Below are 24,306 nucleotides of genomic sequence, written 5' to 3' on the forward strand. Positions count from 1 at the left end.
TGGTGTCCATTGCAGATCTGAGAGTCTGCCAGAATCCCAGGCAGTGCCCCATAAAGGTTTTATCTGAATCTTACCCAATCAACATGGTGCTCACAGAGGGAGAGGACACAAAGATAGTTGTACTGATTGATTGTTTTTGTTTTATTTGCAAACATTCAAAAGGAATGTTGTCATTAATGTATACATGCATAAATGAGTCTGCTTAGTTCAGGGGCAACACGTTTTTTTTTCTTGGAAGCAATACAACGCATAGCAACACAGGTTTGAATCTTAGGCTTGCACTAAGAAACTGGTCTCCGGAATTAAGCACATTATAAAAGAATAATTATGAAGTGTTTAGCAGCATTCTGTTGGGAGAAGTGTTGCAGCATGTTTAGAAGATGTGTGGGAGGTTTAAGGAATGTTTTATGTTGGCCTAAGGTGGTTCGCAGAGATACTTGCGTGACCAAGGTGGGAGAGGTTCTGACTCTGGTGAGTGGGGATGCAATTGTAGCCAGGACTGCTGTCAGATCATCCTCAAGAATTAATTTACCTTTTGCTTTCACGGCTATGATCCCCTATTCATCTTACATGGGCAAATGACAGGATTTTGGTAATTAGATTAAGAGACAGAGATAACTTGTAATCAAACTATCAAAAGATTACTTTTCTAAACAATTCTTGACACTGAACAAACTTACTGAAAAGTTTGAACACAATGCAAATCATCTCGCACATAGAGTTTTTGCAGATGCTAGAAATGACCTTGTTATCCTCCAGAATAATGTCTCAAAATTGGTAGTCGTGAAACTGGGCGTATATGCTTCTCTTACTTGCAACCGGGGTGTGGGGTGTGGTGTCAGATATCAGAGCTATCATGGGCAGTAACTGGGACATGGGGTGAAGGCAGAATCTAGGCTTTCTCTGGGACTGATGTATTCTACACAGGGGAAACATGGTGCAGGGGAGATGTCATGAGCGATGCTGTAAAGGAGGTAGGTGTCATTGGGGATCAAGAGCAAGGTGATATGGTGTCAAGGTGAGGGTGGTGGAACTGGCATACTTGCTAAAGGTGTGAAGGGGAGGGACATCCAGGTAGAAATGGTAGTTGCATTTGAGGGTGTGTATATTGAAGTCATGGAATGATTGAGTAAAAGTAAGAGTAATGGACTCTTCCTTTTGGGGTTCTTTTACACAACTATATTTAATATTTCAAAAGCACCTGACAGTACCGCTTTTATGTGTCATGACCCATGATATGATATGACATGGTATTTGTAACGCGCCTATACACAAGTGTTTCAAGGCGCGACGAGGCAGGGACGGAGGGAAACAAGGGGAAGACAGACAAACGATCCTACTAGGCCAGGTGACATTCAGATCGCGCAAGTGCAGAGGTAAGGGGAAAAGGAGAAAGTGCAAGGGGAGGAGGTGGGGGGGAAGTGCAATACAAGGTAAGTAGCGTAATAAAATAATAAATAATAAATAAAAGGGCCAGCTGGTAGCAAGTGCGAGGTAAGTGCAGAGCAAGTGCTGGGAAGGGGGCTGTAGGGATACAGTGACAGTCCCACAGTGCAGGGGGAGCCAGGGAGGCAGTGCAAGTGGAGAGTGGCTGGGCCCTGGACCGAGGTCGCTAAGAGTGGCCAAGATGCAGGTTTAGTGCAGAGTTCAGTGGGGAGTTAAGCAGGTTTAGCAGGGGAGAGGGAGAGAGAAGGCAGAAGCGAAGAGGAAGGTTTTAAGGTGCTTCCGGAACCGGAGATGGTTCTCCTCAAGTTTCAGGGAGGCAGGAAGGCTGTTCCAGAGGGAGGCCCCTGCTGCGGAGAGAGATCTACCCCCAGCTCGTTGCTTCGAGAAGCGGATGACCATGAGGGAGTTGGAGACGGATGAGCGAAGGGCTCGTGAAGGAAGATATTTAGGAAGAGAGAGTTGAAGGTATTTAGGCCCCAGGCCCCAGAAGGCCTTGTGGACAATGCAGAGGGTTTTGAACTTAATCCTCGCAGCCACTGGGAGCCAGTGCAGAGATTTCAGTCCTGGAGAGATACGGTCCCTGGGCTTGAGGCCAAGGACAAGTCTCGCAGTTCTGTTCTGGATAAGTTGCAGAGGGCGGAGAGTGGAGGCAGGCAGATTAAGATAGAGGCTGTTACAGTAGTCCAGCCTTGAGAGAACCAGGGCTCGGGAGACAGTGAGCTTCTGGGGGAAGGAGAGGAAGGGAAGAATACCTCTGAGGAGGTGCAGCTGGTAGTGTGACTTCTTAGAGACGTCAGATATATGAGGAGAGAAGGAGAGTGTGGAGTCGAAGATGACCCCGAGGTTTTTAGCCTTGCAGGTAGGGGCAGGAAGGGGGCCAAGGGAGGCCGGCCAGAGAGCTGCAGGGAAGGAGGGAGTGGGTGTGCCGATGAGTAGAATCTCAGTCTTACTGGCATTAAGGCAGAGGTCATTGGCGGCACACCATTCCTGGATAGCAGACAGACAGTCGGAGATGAGGGAAGGAGGGGAGGAGGCCGAGGGTAGCCTGAAAATGAGCTGGGTATCGTCCGCATAGCACTGGAAGTGGGGGCAGAGAGCGGCGATGCGGTGGGCAAGGAGTGCCAGATACTGGTTGAAAAGCCAGGGAGAGAGGTTGGATCCCTGGGGGACACCACAGGTGGAGAAAAAGATGTCAGAGAGGAAGGAGCCCATTTGGACCTGGGAGGGTCGACCGGGAGGAAAGAGGTCAGCCATGCCAGAGCCTGACCAGTGATATCCAGGTTATCACGGAGACGGTTGAGCAGGATGGCATGGTTGACAGTGTCAAAGGCAGAGGAGAGATCGAGCAGAATGAGAACACAGGGAGTGTTGGAATCGAGGTTCAGGAGCAGGTCCTCACGGATGTTCAGGAGAGCAGTTTCCGTGCTTCTGGCCGCTCTGAAGCCGGATTGATGGTCATGAAGATTACCAACATATTCAGCATGGAGGTTAAGCTGGGAGATGGCCAGTTTCTCCAGGAGCTTGCCCAGGAAGGGAGTGATGGAGATTGGGCGATAGTTGGCCGGGCAGGAGGGGTCGGAAGAGGGTTTCTTGAGGAGGGGGTGCACAAGGGAGTGCTTGAGGGGGGATGGGAAGACTCCAGAGGCGAATGAGTGGTTGCAAAAGTCAGTCAGGGCAGGAGCCAGGGAGTCGATGTGGTCCTTGAAGGTTTTGGAGGAGCAGGGGTGAACCTGTTTAGAAGAGGCTTTCATAGATCGGACTTGTCTGGAAACCTCATCAGCAGAAAAAGGTGGAAAAGCAGAGAAGGAGGGCGGAGGGGCGGCTGCAAGAGAGCAAGAGGAAGAGCCGAGAAGAGAGGGAGGGAGGAGAGAGGAGGAGAGCGAGGACAGGATGTCCTGAGTTTTTGAGATGAAGTGCGAGGCCAGTGCAGTGCAGAGGGCCTGGGAGGGGACAGGAGAGGTAGAGACTGCAGCAGGGTTGGCCAGCTCCTTGCAGATTTTAAAGAGTTCGGCCGAGTTGTTAGATGCCTCAGAGATGCGGGCTTGGATAAGGGCTCTCTTCTTGGTGAGAACGGAGAGCCGGTATTGCCTTTGGAGCAGGCGGCAGGCCAGTTTGTCAGAGGATGAACATGAAGCACGCCATTTCCTCTCTGCCACCCTGCACTTGCGTTTTAGGGTGACGAGATCCGAGTCATACCAAGAGTTACATTTGGCTTTGGGCTTCAGGCGGATTCTCATGACGGGGGCAAGGATATCGAGAGTATCAGATATAGAGGAATAGAGCATGGAGAGGGCTGTGTCAGGGTGGGAGTCAGCCGAGGGGGGAGAAGGGGGCGAGAAGGTAGCAGCGAAAGCCTCAACTGACACGCGCTTCATAGGTCGGATGACCGAGAAGGTGGGTGGCAGTGAAGAGGGTGGCTTTGCCTGTGGGTTAGGGAGGGAGAGGTGGGAGGAAAGGAGAAAGTGATCGCTCCAGGAGAGAGGAGTGGAGAGAGGGAGGGAGAGGGGAAGGTCAGAAGAGATCAGAGCATCAAGAGTGTGCCCTGCAGAGTGAGTAGGCCCAGACGGGAGAATAGAGAGTGAGAGAGAGTTGCAGAGTTCGCGAAAGAGACCAGTGGGGGGACAGGAGGCATCGAGGTGGATGTTGAAGTCACCGAGAAAGAGGAGTTGGGTGGTTGAGGACAGGAGTGAGGAGGAGAGGTCAGCCCACTCAGAGAGGAAGGAGGAAATTTGACCAGGTGGCCGATAGATAGTAGCCACGGTAAGGGAATGGCTAGGAGAGAGAGAGAGTCGGCAGACAAGACATTCAAAAGAGGAGTAGGTCTGCGTAGGAGTGACAGTGGCAGGAATCCACTCAGGGAAGATAAGGGCAACACCACCACCTGAACGGTTGGGCCTGGGCACGGAGAGGATCTTGTAGCCGTCAGGTAGGAGTGTGTCGAAGCTGGTGGCAGAGCTGGCAGTGAACCAAGTCTCAGTGAGACCGAGGACGTCGAGGTCCAGTTCCTCAAGAAGGCGACAGATATCAGAGGAGTGCTTGATGGCAGAGCGAGAATTTAGAGTGGCAATGTGGAGAAGGTTGCCACCCTTGAAAAACTTCCGGGGAGGGGTACAGAACAGAGGTACGTCCTGCGGAGGTGTTGGAGAAGGAGTTGAAGAGGGAGCAAGAGAAGGGGCAGGGAGGGAGGGGAGAGGCAAGGTAGCCGAGGACAGAGGAGGGGGGACAGCGGGAGCGGAGAGGAAGTTGATGAGGCATGGGAAGCGTCTATCAAAGAGGTGTAGGTTGGCCTGAGGGCCTTGGACCAAGACGGTCCCGTTAGCATAGACATTAATGATGGCTTTAGAGGAGTGGAAAGGGGCCAAGAGGACATCCCAACGGGTGCCACCATTAATGGGAGAGGTGGAGAAAGGAGAGAGCACAGCGACCATGTGAAGGGTCCAAAGTTCAGGTGAAGGCACGAAAAAGAGAATGTCAGTGAGGGTTTCCTTTGAGCAGGCGCTCGTGTAGGTGTCAGCGATAGGGAGGCCTGGGTTGGAGACCAGGATGTCCTTTTTAAACTTTTTCCTACCGGATTTAGTGAGGAGAGCAGGATAGTCAATGGAGAAGCAGTTAGAGTAGATAGGCGAGATAGAGAGCACCATGGAGTAGGAGGGGAGGCGGCCGACACGAGTATGCAGACAGGAAGTGAGTGGAGGGCACTAGTTTAACACAGTGCAGAGCAAACAGTAAAGCGTAGTAGGTCAGGGCCACCTAAGTTTGAGAATCCTGCGAGGGGAGAAAAGCACCCTAGTTTCCCAAACAATTAGAATAGGGGGGGCGAGGCATCATGCGGATGAGGTGAGCAAGGTGAGGAGGGGTGGGCCGGAGAGCGGAGGAACTGGCGCCTGGCCTCCCCTGCGGACACCTGCAGACACACAGGGAGCCCGCTCCCTATGATTGGTTGCACACTGTTCTTTAATGGGTACACATTCTGCCTTAGAATGACCAAATATCAATTAACTACATATTTTGGAGGAAATTCTCAATTTCCAGGAATCCAGTGGGAAGGTACATACCTGGAGGTGGTTTACTTTTAAATGAGCACCCAATTGTCCTTCTTCATATGAAGGACATTTCTGCACTTACAGAACCACTACTCAATCACCTGAGATTGTACCGAGGGATGCCGCTTACCTCACCCCTGCCCCTTACCTGAGACGATGGTGCCGCCCACCAGTTTTGTTTTCACTTTTTGCAACACCACTACATAGTTGCTATTGTAGGAAGGTTGCTTTGGCTCCTAACACTTTTCCAACTGGGGTTAAAATCCTCCCCCAAGATGAGGTCCAGTGGGCATTGCCTCTAAAGAAAAACATCATAGAGTATGTTAATGTACTGGAACTTTAAAATTGGGAAAAGAACACCATCACAGAGCACGGTACACTGTCACAGTGAGCAATCCCTACCAATGCCAGTAGAAAATTAATTACATTCTCGAGGATGGGAAGAAGACAGCACACAGTACTGTATCTCTATATGAAACTATATATGAAACTCTTTCAATGCTGATGTCAATGTTTACAATGGGGGATGGACCAGAAAAGATACACATTTTAGAACGTAGCAACCTATCCTCAGAGGTCAAGGATGCGTACCCATCCCACTTCACTTCACAAATAGGGTGTCACAAGTGTGGAGATCTTCCCTCACAGTGCAGCGTCAAGAGAGGAGGATATATTTATATTGGTATAATTTTCCATTGGCAAGGAATTAGGATGGCTACACACCTTTTGCCACCACATACTCTTTTTAAATATCTATGGCTTTCATAGGTCACAAATTATCAACATATTCCCTATTTGGTCTATTTTGCATGGCCACCGATTCAGATCCCACAGTGCCAGCTTTTGTATAGTGAACTCAGGACATCCAGATGACCGGATCAGACAGTAGTATCAAAGATGAGCTCAATCGGAGCATTAAATACGTATAAATGCACCACTTGGGTGTACATCTGCCACAGGCATGGCTATTCATACACACATTTGGAATGCAGCTATGACTATGACAAATTTGGTCTAGCTGGACACATAATAACTCTGCCCTTACACCAGACTTGTCTAAACACCATTAGAATACAGTGACAACCTGCAACAATTTTGGGTCTAGCTGGTCACACATCAAGTCTCTTGCACTAGTGCTCTGTCGTGACATCCCTCAGCACCCATCCACATGCCTGACCTCTTGGGTTGCTTAATGTAGCCTAGCCAACCCACCTAATTCCTAATCTTGGCCAAATGCACACATGCACTGTAAGCCTTTCTGAGAATGTTTCCCCATGCCTGTACCCGGTCCCTTAGGGTGTTCCAACCACAAAGCGCATTGAGGCTATACAAATGACAACTACAATACAATACAACATAATTCACACTAACAAAGTACAATATCCTGTTCTCATTCTATTAATATTAATTTATCAGCCTCTGTGGTCTGTATACAGAAAACTGCTATGTTTTCTACAAAAGTCAAGTATCACTTGACATTAAATATAGTAATAAAGCATTATTGTATTTCACACAAACATAACATGATGTTCTATTTGAAATGAGTGCCTCCTATTGTAAACCACCTCCTAATGCCCACTTAATTACTTCTCACTCCAAGGACATAGCGGAGCTATAATCCCAAGAGACTTATCTAATTACATTTAGGAGACTATTCATACTGATGTTTGCATACTTCTTTAAGGCACAGACCCAGGAGAGAGCTTTAAGTATTCCCAGGAAATTCACAGCAAGCAAGATTCTCCTGGTCCCTTCCTCCTTTTTGGGGGGAAAGCAGATCTGCCTCTGTTTATACTTGTTCAGACTGCCTTGTGCACAAGGCCCTGTAATTTCCAGATAGTATACCAGATCAGAACTCATCCATTTGGAAGGTTGTTCTCCTTTCTTGCAGCTTTTTATTCTGGGTGAGCACCGATTCCGTGTTTATTTCTACTTGTATAATTGGAATTATTCCCAAACTCTGTCATTGATGAAATTACACTTTTACTGGCCATATATGTCTAATGGCTGTTTAACAGCCAACACTCCCAGAGAATTTACAACCCCAAGTATGCGTAGGCTGATCGTAAGTTCATTAAATGTGAAAAGAAAAATAAGGTTGACTGCTTTTTAATTCAAACATCGGTTTTATATGATATTTATCATATCAACATGCAACACCGATGAAATGTGGGTTTCTGTGATTCCATGGCCTAGTTTAACTCCTGGATATTCGACTTCAGTTTGTATGACAATGTTTAATGAAGTTAATCATATTAATAATTGTATCAATTATTAAAAACTATGGCCGATTCGAATTTGATAGATCATATCCTCGTGTTCATAATACACTTCTATTTGTTCCTCAGTTATAGGATTGTAATTTGATAAGCCAAATCATTAATAATGCATGGGTAATGTTGATTTAAATGGCCCATTATTTCTGAAGCAGAGTTGCAGCCTTGAGTTTTGTTTCTTTGGATTGCAAACGCCTAATGCTAGCAGGCCATTTAGTTAATGATTACCCTGGGTCTGTTGACAAGGGCCTCATTTGTTTGAGTTTGCATTAAGCTGGCCATTTGGTCAGCTGTATTGCCTTAACTCATATCAAAGGTGACACTCTAAATGCAATAATATTTCTTTGAAGCTCAAACAGGGATCTAACCATGTAGTATTTTCACCTTTCTATATCCCATGACACCACATTCCAGCCTCTCCGGGAATTTTACAATGTATTTATTTGAAATATTTCCTTGAAATGGGCTCAAGAGGGTGGAGTCAGCTCATTAACTCAGAAGCCTGTTCTAGAGGGTTTTTTTATTTTTGTGAACCTAAGGGATTTTCATGGTAACACACAATAAAGAATTCCACGTCGAAGGAAAAAGGTATGTCTCATGAGAATCTTGAATCCACCCCCACAGCAAATCTAAGTTGAATAAAGCTTACCTTATAGTGAGGTTAGAAGGGCAACAGCAAACCAAGCATTGTCTAACGCCATCTCATGACACCATATTATTTTATATGCATGAACTTCTATTGTATTGTTGGATTGTGGGCATTCTTAGCAAATGTTTTACAATGGCTTCACTCATTTTTGTTCAACACACCCTGCCCAAAGACACAGCGTAATTTAAAACAAAATCATCTTTTCATTTCTTCATAATGAACTACTCATGTGCTCTATTTGGAATATTTTGCATGTGACATTATCAAATTAAAGATGGGTTGCTTTCCTGATTGCACTAGAGCTCATATACATTTCAACAATGCAAACAAAATTTTCTTCTGTGCTTTTCAGCATTTCTCACATATTTTTTCACAATGAAGTATTAGTGTTCTGATCTGCTTGTCTTGTGCTACAACTTTTGAATGAAGCAATGCATTATTCCGGTACCACTTCAATTTAAATTGAGACAGCCTCCATTTCTTATGCTAAGTGCTGTCCATTACATGAGTGAGGCCTTTCTGCCTGCTTTATCAGAATAACATTTCTCTATACAACTGAATTATGAATTATATGCACCACACTTGAAGGAGGAATTCAGCTTTTCAGCATCTCATTTTTATGAATTGATCGCCATTTACAGATCAGTATTCAGACTTAAACCGTCAGTAGTGGTGGGACTTGGATTCCTTCGCTGGTTAGTTTTAAGCACTAATTTGAGGATCCATCGACAAAGATGATTTTATTTTTGTCGCCACTTATACCAAACAAAGCTCTGTGTGATGTGTGATGTGTGATGTTCTTTTCTGAGCTGGTGGGAGGGGAGTTAAAACAATCTCTGGTTGAGATTGATTAAATCCCAGCCAATTATTAGACATCCACTCAGAGACTTCTTGGAAGATGGACTGTAGATGGAGTCAAAACAAAGCCAACTTAAATCATCAGACAAACCCTCTATACCTTGGAATCGAACACATAGCCCATATCTACTGTAAAACCGACGCATAACCTGAGTGCTATGTCTGAGTTATTTGGGGCGTGTGAAGCGGAAGAAAATATTAACTTGACAGGCTCGGAAAAGGAGACAACTATTTATTAGATTCACCAGGAAGTGGTTAATTTCGCTCTAAAAATATTTATTACGTTGTTAACAGTGTGTTTGGATAAAGGATTTCCTAATTCGGCTCATGTATAGGAGATGACCTTCCATTCATTTGAAAGTGCCATTGTTAAAGAAGACACTGAGGAGGTGAAGGAGAAGAGGTCATGATTTGTTCAATCCACCCATCTGACTGAAATATTCGTCAAAATGGTGTTCATGAAAAAGTTCAAGTGACTGGCCTTTCACATGGGTTTGCCAAAGTCACGAGCAGAGAAACCGAGATCTAGCAGTTCTTGTCTGAGTGGGAGTGTAAAGGCATCTTCCACATCATGGTCGAGATGAAAGTCTCATTAAAGTCTCCTAGAAAGATACCAAATATTAACATTAATAGTGAAGGAAGGATGTGGGTGTATTGAAACTTTTAAAATCTCAGCCTTATGAAACCTGGCTAGTGAGTGAGTTTTTACTGTATGCATATGCCGACATATCAGAGCAACCCTCCTCCTCCACCTTCTGTCCTATTCTGATTAATAATGAAATAGCATGTACGCAAGATCGAGATTAAGATCTAATATCAAATCATCAATTTCTGGAATTGACTGTGCGCTAATCATTGCCCATTTAAAATGCCTAGTAGTAAATTAACTCATATCTTCCCCCTCAAAGGGTGCACACTAGAGATTCCCCCTGTGGTAGGAGGGGCGTGCCAATGCCCAGAAAGTGAATTAGTTCTACGGTTGACTGGCACAGGTCATCAGGCTAATGTCTCAGGCAGACAGAGTGTCACGTTGGAGCATAGCCATGCTATTTCAGGGTAACCTGAACACAAGGATATTTACAACCTCCTCCAGCCTACCAAATGCTCTTACCTGCATTTGCCTTCTGTTATTAAATTACTTCTTCTCTGCAGAAATACAATGATGAGTAGTGGCTAAACTGCCTACTCAGCCCCACACATCTACAAAGCACAGTGATCACAATCATAAAGGCAAAATAGGCATAACTAGGAGATACACTTCCTCAAGCTTGGGTGCCCCACACTTCTTTTGTAGTAATGTGGCTAGAGGAAGGGCTATATTTGCAGAATATGAGATAGTAGCAAACCATCGGTAGGTTCGAAGGGTGTTGAAGGTGGTCCAAAGATGGCTTGAAGCAGTTCAATGGAGGGAAACAGTGATCCTGCCTCTTTTGGCTTTCATGATGATGTGAGACCCACTGCAGGGGCTATAGGACAAGGTAATCATTTCAGAGTCTACTCTCCCAGCCTAGTGAGGTTTGCAAACAGATGCGGCCTGGGAGTGGGGTAAATGTGGGTAACTTACATGCTCTCTGCAGCCCCTCATCCACACATGAATGGACTTGTTGAGTGGTTCAGCAAAACCCTGAAAGGGAGCAAAGCATATCTCTTCCTTTAAGCACTCCTTTATCCCAATGGCTGAGGGCTTTGGAAAGATCAACTCTCCCATAAGAGATCCAAAATAATTATTTGTTAAGCCCTTGATGGTCCAGAGTGAAAAAAAGAAGGGGAGGAAGACCCCCTATATTATAGGCAAATTATAACATGGGATATAGGTGTCCTAGGTTAAGTGTCTTAGGACACCTAACCTAGGACCACCGTATCACCACACAGACATCAACACCCCACCACCTTCACCAGCTCACCGCCGGCAGTGCTACCATGCTCATACTGCTGCAGCTGTATACGACATGTAGTTATCTCGGCACCTGCAACACTGCCTTACACCTACTTCCCCTTACTTGTCTCCCTGTAGCTGTAAGAAACCTGTACCTGTCTCATGTAAACAGCACCCTGATGCCTCATGGTGTGGCGCACTATACAAATGTTAAATAAAGAAATAAATAAAATTAAAACATTAAATAAATTAATTAATAACATGGAAGGAAACAAGCCTCTGTTAAAGGGTCTGATCCTTGTCCTTGTGACAAGTGGTCTTTGCTTGGTTGTTTGTGTAGGGAAGGAATTGTTATCAGAAGTACAACAGACACAAAGTGTAAAATCCAAATTTGTTTATTGAACAGTACATGGGTGAGAAAACCACCTATTCTAAACCTAAATCTAAGATGTGAGGAAGCTATGACCATCAACATAAAGAAAACGCTGTCCTAGTAGTAGTGTGTCAAAACAAAATGGCCTGTACTAATAAACCTATTGCCACATCTTAACTCTATATAACAAAAGGGTGTGGGACAATGAAATGTATAACAGAAGAGTGAAATGCAAACTGAAATGTCCAGAAGGTTTTGGTAGTTCAGGAATGCTGAACTAATACACTCCCTTCCCCACGTTGCATCACGGGACAAGGCAGAACAGTAGAAGGACTGTGAGCACCCATTGAGTCTATAGGCATCAGAGAGCAGTTTCTACAGAAAAGGCAGGATCCCTCAAATCATTGGGCCTCATTACGAATGTGGCGGAAAGGCAACAACGGCGCCGGTAGTGCTACCGGCGCCGTTGTTACCTCTCCACCACATTACGAGTTATGCTTGCCGGTTCCGGACTGCATGCGTGGTCTGACCAGGCGTGCAGACCGGCACCCAAGAGCAGAACATGTGATTGAACCGGCACTGTTATTAACGGTGCCGGTGCAACCATGCTCCTGACCCCCTTTGGGGCAGAATGGGGATCGGGAGGCCAGCTGTACCGGCATCCGCAAATGGGCAATTACCGGCCCATTCATCTTGTAATGGGCCGGTAATGGCCAATTTGTGGGTGCCGGGGCTGGTACCAAGTTTGGCGGTAGCCGTGCCCTTATTAATGTGGCCCATTGTCTTTTGCTTGGCATCACAAGACTTTTCCCAAGCTCTCACCAGGCGGGATTCCCCTCCTCCAGGGCTTTTGCGTGATACCTCTCTGTTGGGTTTACCTTCGTCTTTACAGCACTGTTCAGTCACTTTGTTAAAATGCGTGATTCACGGGGGCGCTGTTGCGCACGTTACAAATGGCCGCCTGATTGCCGAGCTCCCGCTCCACTGACAAATCCTGTTGGTAGAAATCTGTCTTGGACCTGCCCAGTGTACCCCGGACGCAGGCATCGCTGGCCCGAGTAACCGTGAACATCCCCTGCAACTCCTGTGTGCCGGAGACCGGAGAGGACGGAGCTGTGCCGACCCGAACATTGGCCGGCCCCTGTGGCAGTCGAGACCCGGAATCGGGTACCAGGGCAGCTCACTCGAGCGCCGCAGCTTGGCCGTGCAGAGTGGCCGCGGGTGGGAGGAGCCTGAGGCCCTATCCGGCGCCCGCTCTCCGTGCTGAGATCGCGCTGCTGGGCTCACTGCTGGTGGGACAGGCCTGGAAGACCGGACCCCGCGACCGGGTGGGCACTCAGCCTAAGGCGGCCCCGCGCTCGGAGCTCCGGTGAGTCCATCGCCGGGCTGGTCACTCGGCGGGTGTCCAGCCCGTAACACGGCTTGTACGTGGCGCCGAGAGGGAATTGTAAACTCCATATCACCGTGAGAGGGGGGACCGGAGCTGTCCCAGCAGAGGGAGAGTGGAAAAACAGACGTTGGTGGCGGCGAGGGGGTCCCGCCTGACGGAGGGCCCCCAGGAACGGTGACACACATCTGAATAAGGTGAGGTGGACCCACCCGGCACTCTTACACCTTTTGAAGTTCGCCACGGCCATCTCCCGGTGAAATAACTTGCGGGGGCCGGTAGTGCTGACATACATTCTTAGACTTCTGCATAAGATTACGAGTTGGCACTGCCGTTGCACAGTACGTGGGAGGACACAGTTCATTCGGATATATTGGGTGGCTCCCCCCAGGTGTCGGGGGTGGATCACCGCATCCCGTTCCTTTTCATACACACTGCACAAGGGTGAGACAACAGACCACTCCATCGGTACAGCCAATATAGCGGATACTATTATGGGGGAACCAGCCAAGTCGGGAAGGGGCTCCAAAACCCCGGCAGGCAAGAAGAAGGGCCCGATGGATGCATACACGGGAAGTCAAAACCCTACCACGATTGTGGAGCTTCATTCTCCCACTGATGTGACCTCGAACCCTGAACCTGGCGATCAAGTTGATAAACTAACAGAGATAGTTCAGAGTGGCTTCCTTTCTATTAATACGAAACTGGATGACATTGTTTCCACCATGGGCTCCCTTAAGGCTAGAGTGGAAAAGGAGAGCTCACGTGTCACAGAGGCTGAAAACAGAATAAGCACCAATGAAGACACCATTACACACCATACCCGAGATATTGCCCAGATCAAGGGAGACTTGGCCAAATTGCAAAACAAGGACGAGGATCTCGAATCGAGATCAAGGAGGAACAACATCCGAGTGGTGGGGGTTTCTGAATCCTTTGGGAAAAGCCAGATGGAGCGGCAATTGGAGGAGCTACTTAAAAACTTGTTTGGGCGAGAGGCATTCTCTGATCACTTTCTGGTCGAAAGGGCACATCGCACTTTGGCCCCGGCTCCTAAACCGGGTGCCCCGCCACGCACTATCATTGCAAAACTCCTGAACTACAGAGACTGGGACACAATCCTGCGCAGGGCAAGAGAGACAGGAACACTTCAATTTGAGGAAAATCGCATTCATATATATCCTGACTTCTCTGCCGGGGTACAGGCAAACAGGAGATCCTACGAGCCGGTTAAGAAGCTCCTGCGAGAGCGTCAAATCCCATATGCTCTAATTTTTCCTGCCAAAATGCGGATCCAGCACGCAGGCAGGGCGCATTTTTTTTAATCTCCGGCTGAGGCTACGCACTACATCAAAACCTCTATACCTCTTCCTCCCAAGGGGGGCAGACCGGCGCAAAACAACAGGCCCAGACCGGCAGATTGAAGGGGGAGTATGATCTCATGAGACGAACGAAGATGTAACATAAGGTGCTTGAGGGGCGTAATTTAAAAAAAAATTCTGTAATACTTATTGGTCTAGGCACTTCGAGTAAGTGGAGGCTGGGACCCAGTCGGCGGCCATGTGAAGCAACACGGCTACCCTCGGAATGTTCCACGAGTTTGGTTTGATCCATTGTCAAGTTGAGGGTGACAATGAGGGTGGGGGGCGGAAAGGGGAGTTGGGATTGGACGTTACAGTTCTGGACTAGCCCTACTGTGGCACAAAGTTGGTAATTATGACCTGAAATGTAAAAATGTGGTCACATTTGGACCGGTACCGAGCCAAGTATATGAATACTGTAGAACCGTCGTTCGTGACAATGTCAGATACTTCCTCATGATGTGCAGGCGAGGGGCTGAAGGTTAAACTGTTAACATGGAATGTTCGGGGGCTAAATAATCATATGAAAGCAAAAAAAATTGGTAACTACATCGCCAGACACAGCCCACAGATACTGATGTTACAAGAAACTCATATGGTGGGGACCGATAATATGCACATATTGCCTAGATGGGGATCCCTTAGGTACTACACAGACTATTCGTCTCAGTCCAGGGGGGTCATCACACTCATACATCCAGGGCTGGGGTTTAGGCCAGAAGGCCACAGGGTTGACCCGCTGGGAGGTATGTTTTGGTATGGGGGGAGATCGCCTCCCAGCGCCTTCTCCTAGTCAACACGTATGGGCCCAATGTCGACGACCCTGCCTTTTACTTAGAACTGTATCAGATAATTGTTTCGCTTGAAATTTCAGGGGTCATTTGGGGGGGGGATTTTAATCTGGTCCTTGACCCGAGACTAGACAGGGCCTCCAAGGCTGTTAGAGCTCCCAGTAAAGCCGCCCAGACTCTGGCACATATCCAGTCTCAACTTCTGTTAGTGGATTCCTGGAGGGAGCTACATCCTGATGGTAGACGATACACATTTTACTCTTCAGTCCACGACTCTGAATCAAGAATTGATTACTGGTTGGTCTCTTCATCAATGACGACGGCACTGAGGGGATGTGAAATTCTTCCACGCACTATGACAGACCATTCCCCAGTGTTGTTAGACCTATTGCTCCAGAATGTTCCCGCACCCGCCAGAAGGTGGAGAATGCCCGGCGGAATGATTGCAGACCCCGGGGAAGTTGAGACATTGCATGTTGAAATTGTGGAATATTTGGTGAACAATGTGGGATCGGTTGATAAGATTTCAACAGTATGGGAGTCCTTTAAGGTTTGGTTTAGGGGAGTGTTGATATCCAGGTCTGCTGGTATGCTCAAAAGGGTGAGAACCGAGTTAACGGAGGTTGAGACCAAACTAGATAGGTTAGAAACAGAATTCACACGCACTCAAAACAAAGACATATTGGGAGACATACAGGCACACCTGCAAGAGTTTAACAAATTGGCCGGCAGAGAGGTGCAATATATTGCAGCACCCATACGAGCTCGCAGATATCGGGAAGGGAATAAGGCGGGTAGAACCCTTTCCAATTTACTCAAGCAGGGTAGACAACCCACCCTGATCACTAGTATTCATACAGCACAAGGCGATGTACGCCTCACTGACGCGGATATAAATGGGGAATTTGTCAACTTCTATAAACACCTCTACTCAAACAAAGATGTGAAGTCACTCCCGGAAATTAGGTCATATTTAGAAGCCCTCTCACTCCCTAAGCTCCCTGAGGAGGAACGCCTCGCCATGGACCTACCGATAACCCCAGATGAGGTCACGGAAGCAATCAAGGGGCTTGCGTCTATATTAATGCAGGTGTAGGAGGAGGCTCTTGAAAATAAAATCCTGCCTCCAACCATGAGGAAGCTGTAATAACGGTCCTCCCCAAGCCACGACGACCACCACAGGACGTATCGTCATATAGACCCCTGTCACTTATAAACACAGATGCAAAAATATTTGCTAAAGTCCTGGCGAACCGACTTCTCCCGGCTGTCCCCACCCTTGTCTACCCGAATCAGAATGGGTTCATTCCCACAAGGTCCACCGCCCTGAATCTGCGTAGGCTTTTCGGCATTATGGCACAGATAGATCCGGGAAGAAGCGCGGTGGCTATAGCCCTCGATGCAGAGAAGGCATTCGACTCTGTCTCGTGGGTTTACCTTCTTGCGGTTCTTGAGGCGTTCGGGGTGGGCCCCAATTTTGTAAAATATGTCAGGTTGCTATATACAAAACCTGGTGCAGGAGTATTAACCAATAAAACCATCTCTGATATGTTCCTTTTGGGCAGGGGTACCAGACAGGGATGCCCATTATCGCCCCTACTGTTTGCTTTAACCATCGAACCAATGGCGGCTACGGTCAGATTGAGACACATACACCGAGGGATCATCATGAAGGGGTCCACCCAGCTGGTTTCAATCTATGCAGATGACACATTATTATATATCAAAGAACCCGAGGTAAATATAACACCTATAATGGAAGAGATACAGGAATTCGCAGCATACTCCGGGTACACCATAAACAAGACCAAGTCTGAGATCTTTCCACTTACCCCGGCCACTGGGCAGCCCCCCACCACTGGAGGGCTTAAATGGTCAGAACACCACATCAGATACTTGGGGGTTCTGGTATCTAGAGACAAACACACGCTGTACTCCGACAATCATGAGATTGTACTACGTAACATAGGCACGAAACTCCAGATTTGGGGGCGCCTCCCACTTTCGCTGGCAGGGAGAGTCGCGGTCCTTAAAATGGTGATCCTTCCCAAGCTGCTGTACCTCTTTGTCAACATCCCCATATGGCCGGGCAGAGTCTTTTTCACCAAACTCCGATCTATAGCTGTCACATTTCTCTGGGGCGGAAAAACGGCTAGAATAAGCTGGGAAAAAATGACGGAACCGTATTCCATGGGAGGCATAGCGGCCCCCGACTTTGAGCTTTATTACTATGTTTCCCAGGCACAGTTTGCAAAACACTGGTATGAGCCCCCAGAAAACACACCACACGCATGGATAGAGGAGCGTACTGCACACCCCACAAATATACAATCTGTCCTTTTTGACACAAAGTATAGAGATACTTGTGATTATAACCCTGTGAGCTGCACTGTAAGGGCATGGGAGGCAATATTTAAAAGGTTAAAGATTGAGACACCCTATAACCCGGAGGTCCCTCTTTGGAACTTTCCGGGCTTGCCTCCCACTCATGACACCGGCTTACAAGAATCGTGGCATCCAGATGGGGAAATGAAAGTAGGCAATATGTTTGTAGAAGGGAAGTTTGCGGATCTGAAGTTGTTCTTGAGGGCACTGGGAGATGGACCACCTAAAACTCTCCAATACTACCGTATGAGGTCTGCATTTATTAAGCGATGGCCGATGTTCCCGGATGAACCGGTGGCTCATCCGTGTATACAGTTAATAACAGCTACTAAAGGCTTGGGGGTCTCCAGGTTATACACCATGGTTCAGGCCCACACCCCTACACTGAACCACGTCAGGGAGAGGTGGGAGGCAGACCTACAGACACCAATTGAGGAGGACAAATTGGCAAGGTATTGCATGCTTACTAAAAACATCTCACTTAACTCTGGTTTGAGATTGATTCAATTCAAGATCCTAAATAGGTTACATTATACACCCGCCAAGGTGGCTAGGATTGTGCCGGGTGCCTCCGAATCCTGCCCTAAATGCGATGCACCTCAGGCTGATGCCTTTCATATGTACTGGAAATGTCCGGTGGTGGCGGGGTTCTGGAGAGAAGTGGCGGAATTGCTGGAAGAAATAACACAAGTTCCCCCGGTTATGACTCCTCAGAAATACTTATTTGGCGATATTGGCAAATGTTCTGAAAAAATTCGAAGATTATTCAATATTATTTGTGCCATGGCCAAGAAATGCATACTCCGGAAATGGAAGAGCCTCGCCCCGCCCAGTATGAATCATTTTTTGAAAGAATTAACGCATGTAAATGAGGCAGAGGAACAATTTGTTATGACCCAACCTACAGCATGCAGGCCCAAGGACATATGGGGCCCCTTCAGGGTCTATTTATGTAATATGATTGAGAATGATGACATGCCATTGTAACAGTATACATAGAACTATGGTTAAATGCACTCCTTGTCATATATGCAAGTTTGCACGAGATGTGGTGCCCCTGTACCTTTGTGACCATCAATAAAGAAAGTTTTAAAAAAAAAAATGCGTGATTCACTTTCCCTTGCTTTCACTTGGTATTCCTCTGTAAGATTCACTCTAACCTTCAAACCACAGTTCAGTTAACTTCACCAGTTCTACTAGCTTACAGCATTCAGGAACTCTTAATGTCTTTTTAAACAAATATTTAGTTCACTTAAACCGGTTCACTCAGGTTCCCCTCCTCTGGGCTCAGACCTTCCTCTGTGAGCAGTTCAGGCTGGCCTAGATTGGCCATGAGCCTTCACACCGCCAGCATTACACTTGTTACTTTGCAACCTTTCACGCTTTCACTTTTAAGTACTTGCCAATTCGCTACAGAGAGTTCCGATAGGCGATCGCATCTCTCCGGGCCACTCTGTTATATTGTAGCAAGTGGGTTGACTTTTCAAAATCAAGCTTTTCTTTCGCACAGTGCCTTCCTACACGCAACCCAGAATACTCGATACAGTTCAGGTTATTTTGTTGAAGACTTTCGGCTGTACGAGGGAGGGGTTGTACCCTTGACTTTACTCTCATATGACCATGTTGACTATTTGCCTCCTTTCTCAGTTATTCTCTTCCACGGCTTCTTTCACACGCAAAATCTCGGCATTCTTCATTCTTGCTAGAACATGCTTTTGCTCACAGTTTTTCTCGACAACCCAACAAGCACTAAAAATGTTAATGTCCTTTTCATTTATCAACACAAGCCTGTCTCACCTTTCACTTACCGGCAGCTGCTGATACAGTTTATCAAGGCCTTCCATTCAGTCAAGACAGTTGTCCCAGCGTAGCTAGCCTCGTTTCAAGTCCTCACGCCACACATGAAGGAGGTACCTCTGTGACCTTCTACAGTAGCAGGAAAGCCCCTTTGGTTTCCTGCAGCGGCTTTCCTCTCGCAGCTGGTAGGACCACAGCCTTTAATTCACCTCCTAGTCCCCTCTGCTCTGCTTCCATAGTCGCATCGCCTTTCCGGTATTTCCTGCCCTTCTGTTCTGCTGGTCTTGCTCGCTTTGGTTGCCCTTTTCGCCTTGCTTTCCAGGTGCACTCACGCTCGGCCTTTTATCCCAGTGGGGAAGGGTAACCGGTTAAAGGTGTGAGTCATTAAGGTGAAGTGTCTGACTCTGCCTGGTTGTGATGTGGTTGTGATGTGGGTACATGTCAAACTGACTGGTTGTGTGTGAGTCTGTCTCTCCCTGGAGCGCTCTGTCCATGCAGCAGAGTGTTTGTAGGAAAGTGGGGGGAGACAAAGATTCTAGATAGTACATGGAATGAGGGTGTTCTACAGGAAAATGGGAACAGGGATACTGCGTCCCTCCTCGGGGGGCCCTACTCCCCAGGACCCCTCACCCAGGTGATCCTCCCGCACTGGTCCAATTCCAATGACTGTGCCCCGGCCACCTGGATGACAGATGTCTCACAGTTGATTCATACCCAGAGTGTTTGTGCAAAAAGAAGTGTAGGAGACAGGAAGGAAAGATATGTATAGAGAGAAGCAAGATGGCAGAATTCTTCCCCAACTATGCTGAGCGCCCTATGGTTACACTCACCACAAGCCATTCTCAGAGCCATAGCGCCAAAGGCCCTTTGGTATGCAAAGCCCTGTTGTGAGGGTAGTCCTTTTGTATAAGGTGTGCCCTTCGAATCCTGTTTCCTAGGAAAGCCTCACAAAGGAAAGAAACAGAGGTAGGTCATGCTGGCTATTGTCCTGCTGCTTACATAGGTTGGGAGGATGGGAGGTTGGGAGGATAGCTCAGGGGCAACATGTTTGTCTTGGAAGCAAGACAATGCATCTCAACACTGGTTTGAATCCCGGTCTCGTGCTTAGAAATTGGTCTCCTGTATTAAGCGAGTTGTGAAAGAACAATTATAATTATAAAAGACAAACAGTCTAGGCAAAATACACACATCCTGTGTATGGCTGGTCTGGACTCACAATGTTGACACATGTGTCGTACTGATCACACGTAGCTTTAATAATTATGTGCATTAGCAGTCACCATACATCAATTCAGGTATGGCTTATTTGTATATTTTAAACTGCCACCAGGAATACAGTCCATCATAATTATGTGGATTTGGGACAGAGGTGCAGATGTTAAGCGCAACCTCTGTGCTGAAGTGTCTGTGACCTGCTACGTGCTGCTGCCGATCAGGATACTGGTGCAGCAGGGCACAGTTGTACATTTCGCTTTTGTCATGGTGCTTGATGAACGTTGGGTCTGACTAGCAGACCACCCTTTCAGAGATAGAATTACCAGCATTACGTATTATTAATAATAATCAAAAAAAGCTGGGGTTTTTACACACTTGCTTGATGGCATTCATTCTCATGTTCCTTCCATCACTCACTCTGTAGCACAAGCAGACGTTCCTTCACCCAAACCACTGGAACAGGTGTAAATTGACCGAGCAGCACTTTGGATGCTGCAGCTGAGGAGTATTCAGAGGGCCTGGAATTGCGTGTCTGCCTGATGAAACAGTTGGGCAGGGCCACTCTTCAGAAGGCACATGGACAGGAGAGCAGCCTTGTTGCTGGGCTTGAGAAATGTGCCAAATGTTTACATCTGCCATAGTTATCATCTGGACAAGCCCAAATGGATCACTTTTCAAACTGACCCCTCCTTAACCATGTCACTTTAACCATTAACCTATAGTTGTGACGTGAGGCTTTTTACAGATGTACATAGTTTCCAACTGATACCAGTTCAGACTTCGAGCTTTCCCTTCAGACACGAGATAAGTGAGTAACCTCGGACTTCTTCAAGACAGTTCCAGACATGCATGCGCCATCCAAGCCCCTTTTGTAATTCATAATATAGGGATTATTTTCTTTCGGAATATACTCAGGCATTTAATGGATTTGTAAAAAAGAACAGATCATTTCCGATTTTGTGTAGACACATTACTGGTCATTCCAGTAACCAATTCATATTAGCATGTTTGCTAAATAAAATCTTCAGAGTGTCATACCAGATCGCATTGCCTCATTTCTTTCTACCAAGGACATTTTGTAAAACATGACAATCCAGATTTAATTGAAATTGTGATGTTTTTGCGTGTCTTCCCCCAAACATAGAACACATGTAACTGATTTAAAACCCATGACATATATTGTAGTTTGTGCACTCAAAACAAATCTAACTTTCTGAGATAGTGTATATGGTCGACGGCAGTCATGGGGATTGGACGGCATCAATCACCGTGGATGATGTCCTGATCTAATGTGTTTTTCATGCACTGGATCTAGTAAGCCAGAACCCTAGGTTGACATGAAATGATAAAGTGCATGACTCTTAGATTTCTTGTGGGAGACACACATGCCAACATTTTCGCGTGTGGCTTGCTGATAAGGGAGACTGCTGTCAATGTAACTGAACACTGCATTTCCCATTGCAGCTCCGAGGAAACATCAGGTGATTTCTATCACTGGTATGCTTTCAGAAGAAGAAACAACCATTTGAGGTGAGCAAAAGTGTAATGTTGCCATTCAATACTTTTCTGTACAGTGAATTAATGGACGTCAACTGCAGGTGAATGCAGATACTCAAATCATCATAGCAAAAACACAGAAATGCGCCTAAAATGAATTTTCCCAGTTTCTCTTTTCTATGTGGTGGAATGGTAAACACGACAATATTACAAGTTTCGGCAGATCGGGAAGTCAGGCGGCGGAAAATGTTAGTCCCATAGGACTCAATGGGAATGGAGACTCGGAAGCACCAGTACCATTGCTAACAGTGTTGGTGCTTCTGTGACAACTCTGCTTTCCTGGGCCACTGCGCTCGGCAGGTCACACCTCAAATAGGCAGAGCTGTACTGTGGCGGTCCGGAAAGGGTGCCGGTACAGTGCTAATGGCACCCTTATTTCCGGACCACCACAGTTGTAATGAGGCCCATATCTCGACCAACACCACATGGTAACTACCAACCGAAAAACACACCTATGCTCAGTGACCGGTTTCTCTGAACTGAAGCTGCCAACAGCAAATCACAGCACTCTTGCGCTTTTTCCCGGTCAGTCTTACTAACATACCCCACCCGCCTCCTTGCATTACAGATCCATCCGAGCGCCAAGAGGCCACACGGGTAGATGGCAACAGTGCGCGGTATAAGAACCTTTAACATAATATAACATGTATGCATTTATTTACTGTTGATTTTTATGGCGCAAACCGCAGTTCATGTGGTGCCCCAAAAATAACGAGAGAGGGAAACAGCTACAAAGGAGGGGTACAGTTAACATGTATTTCACAGATGTCGGTTCTTGGTACATTTAGAAACATATAAGTGCAAAGGAGCTGAAAAAGATGAAGTGCAGCTGTGCTAGGAGTGCCCGGCAGACCATATGTGTCCTACAGCAAAACAATATTGGGGAGTGGCAGGGTTGCACATGGAATTTGTGGATGAACCTAAGACCACACAAATCTTGAATATTGATAGAATGTATAGTAAAGAAACCTATGAGACAGGGACATGCTGCAACCTCATAGAGATCATGCCTTGTGAGTCCAGAAGAATCAACTGGCAGGAAGTGTGTCCTGTGCTCCTTAAGTAATCGGTGGAAAAAGCACAAGGCACCGGGAAAGAGGCAACACCCAGAACCGGTTAACATCTGTTTGTTCCCTGACTTTTGCCAAGGATAACCCTCTATGGTAATGCCCGTTTCATTCCCTGGGAAGGTTGCAAGCCATGTTGTGCATTTTCAGAGAGGCTTGAACACTCCTTGTGAACAGCCTATGAATAATACAAATCCATTTCAATTCAATTTACTCCATGGTACACCAATGAAAGGCTTTCTTCCATAGGGTGACGTGGTCTAAGCTATTCAATTTCAAGATGAGCCACACACAGCTTTATTATGTATTACTTGGATAATGTGTCTTAGCTGCTTTTGGGGGCCCAAGGACAAGATGTTGCAATACCAATATGTTGCCAGTAAAATATGGTCACCACAACGTAAGGTGCATATTAAGGAATGGCAGAACCTGGTTTATCCTATGAAGGTGAAAGTGGCAAGGTATTTTGCCGTAACTACATTTTGTGGGAGGCACAAGTCTGACTAGACAAAGGGGAGAGTGCGAATAATGCTGAGACCCAAGAAGATGGTTTTAGTTTTCGATACATTCAGGCAGGAGTGATTGTCAATCATCCATTATTGTATCAATACCACACAAAGGTGATGATATGTTCTATTTCAGAGAGGTTTTGCAGTTTGAAGATGATAGATGTATCATCTGCATACTGTCGTATGGACTGTGGTAGCTAGCAGAGGTCTTATGTAGCAGTTGCAGAGCCTTGTTGGTAAGACAAGCCCTTGGCGTAGTCGATTATCAGTAGTGAAAAATGTAGATAAAATGTGCAGCTTCTTACTATGACCCATCTGTCTTGTAAGAATGACATGATCCATTTCAAAGCCATGCCCTGGGTGGCAAGGGTCTGCCAGAACAGGGCATGGCTTTGAAATGGATATGCACACACCACATATTCTGTGGTGTGTGCATTGCTGAAACCTGACATATTGTCATAAACATGTTTATGCTGTAAAAAACGGCCTATAAATTAACCCAAACAAATCAAAGATCATGGTGTTTAAACACCCATTGAAGAAGATCAAATGTAAACACTGGGCATTAGATGGCCAAATAATCCCTCAAGTGGAAGAACTAGTATATCTGGGTATAAGGTCTACGCTAGTCCAGCAACCTACAAAATCGAACAGGATATTGGGCCTCATTACGACCCTGGCGGTAAGGGGTTTACGCCAGCGTTAGCTGCGCCGAC

The sequence above is a fragment of the Ambystoma mexicanum genome, chromosome 2p (assembly GCF_040938575.1).
Source record: "Ambystoma mexicanum isolate Mex_15411 chromosome 2p, UKY_AmexF1_1, whole genome shotgun sequence".
Lineage (NCBI taxonomy): Eukaryota > Metazoa > Chordata > Amphibia > Caudata > Ambystomatidae > Ambystoma > Ambystoma mexicanum.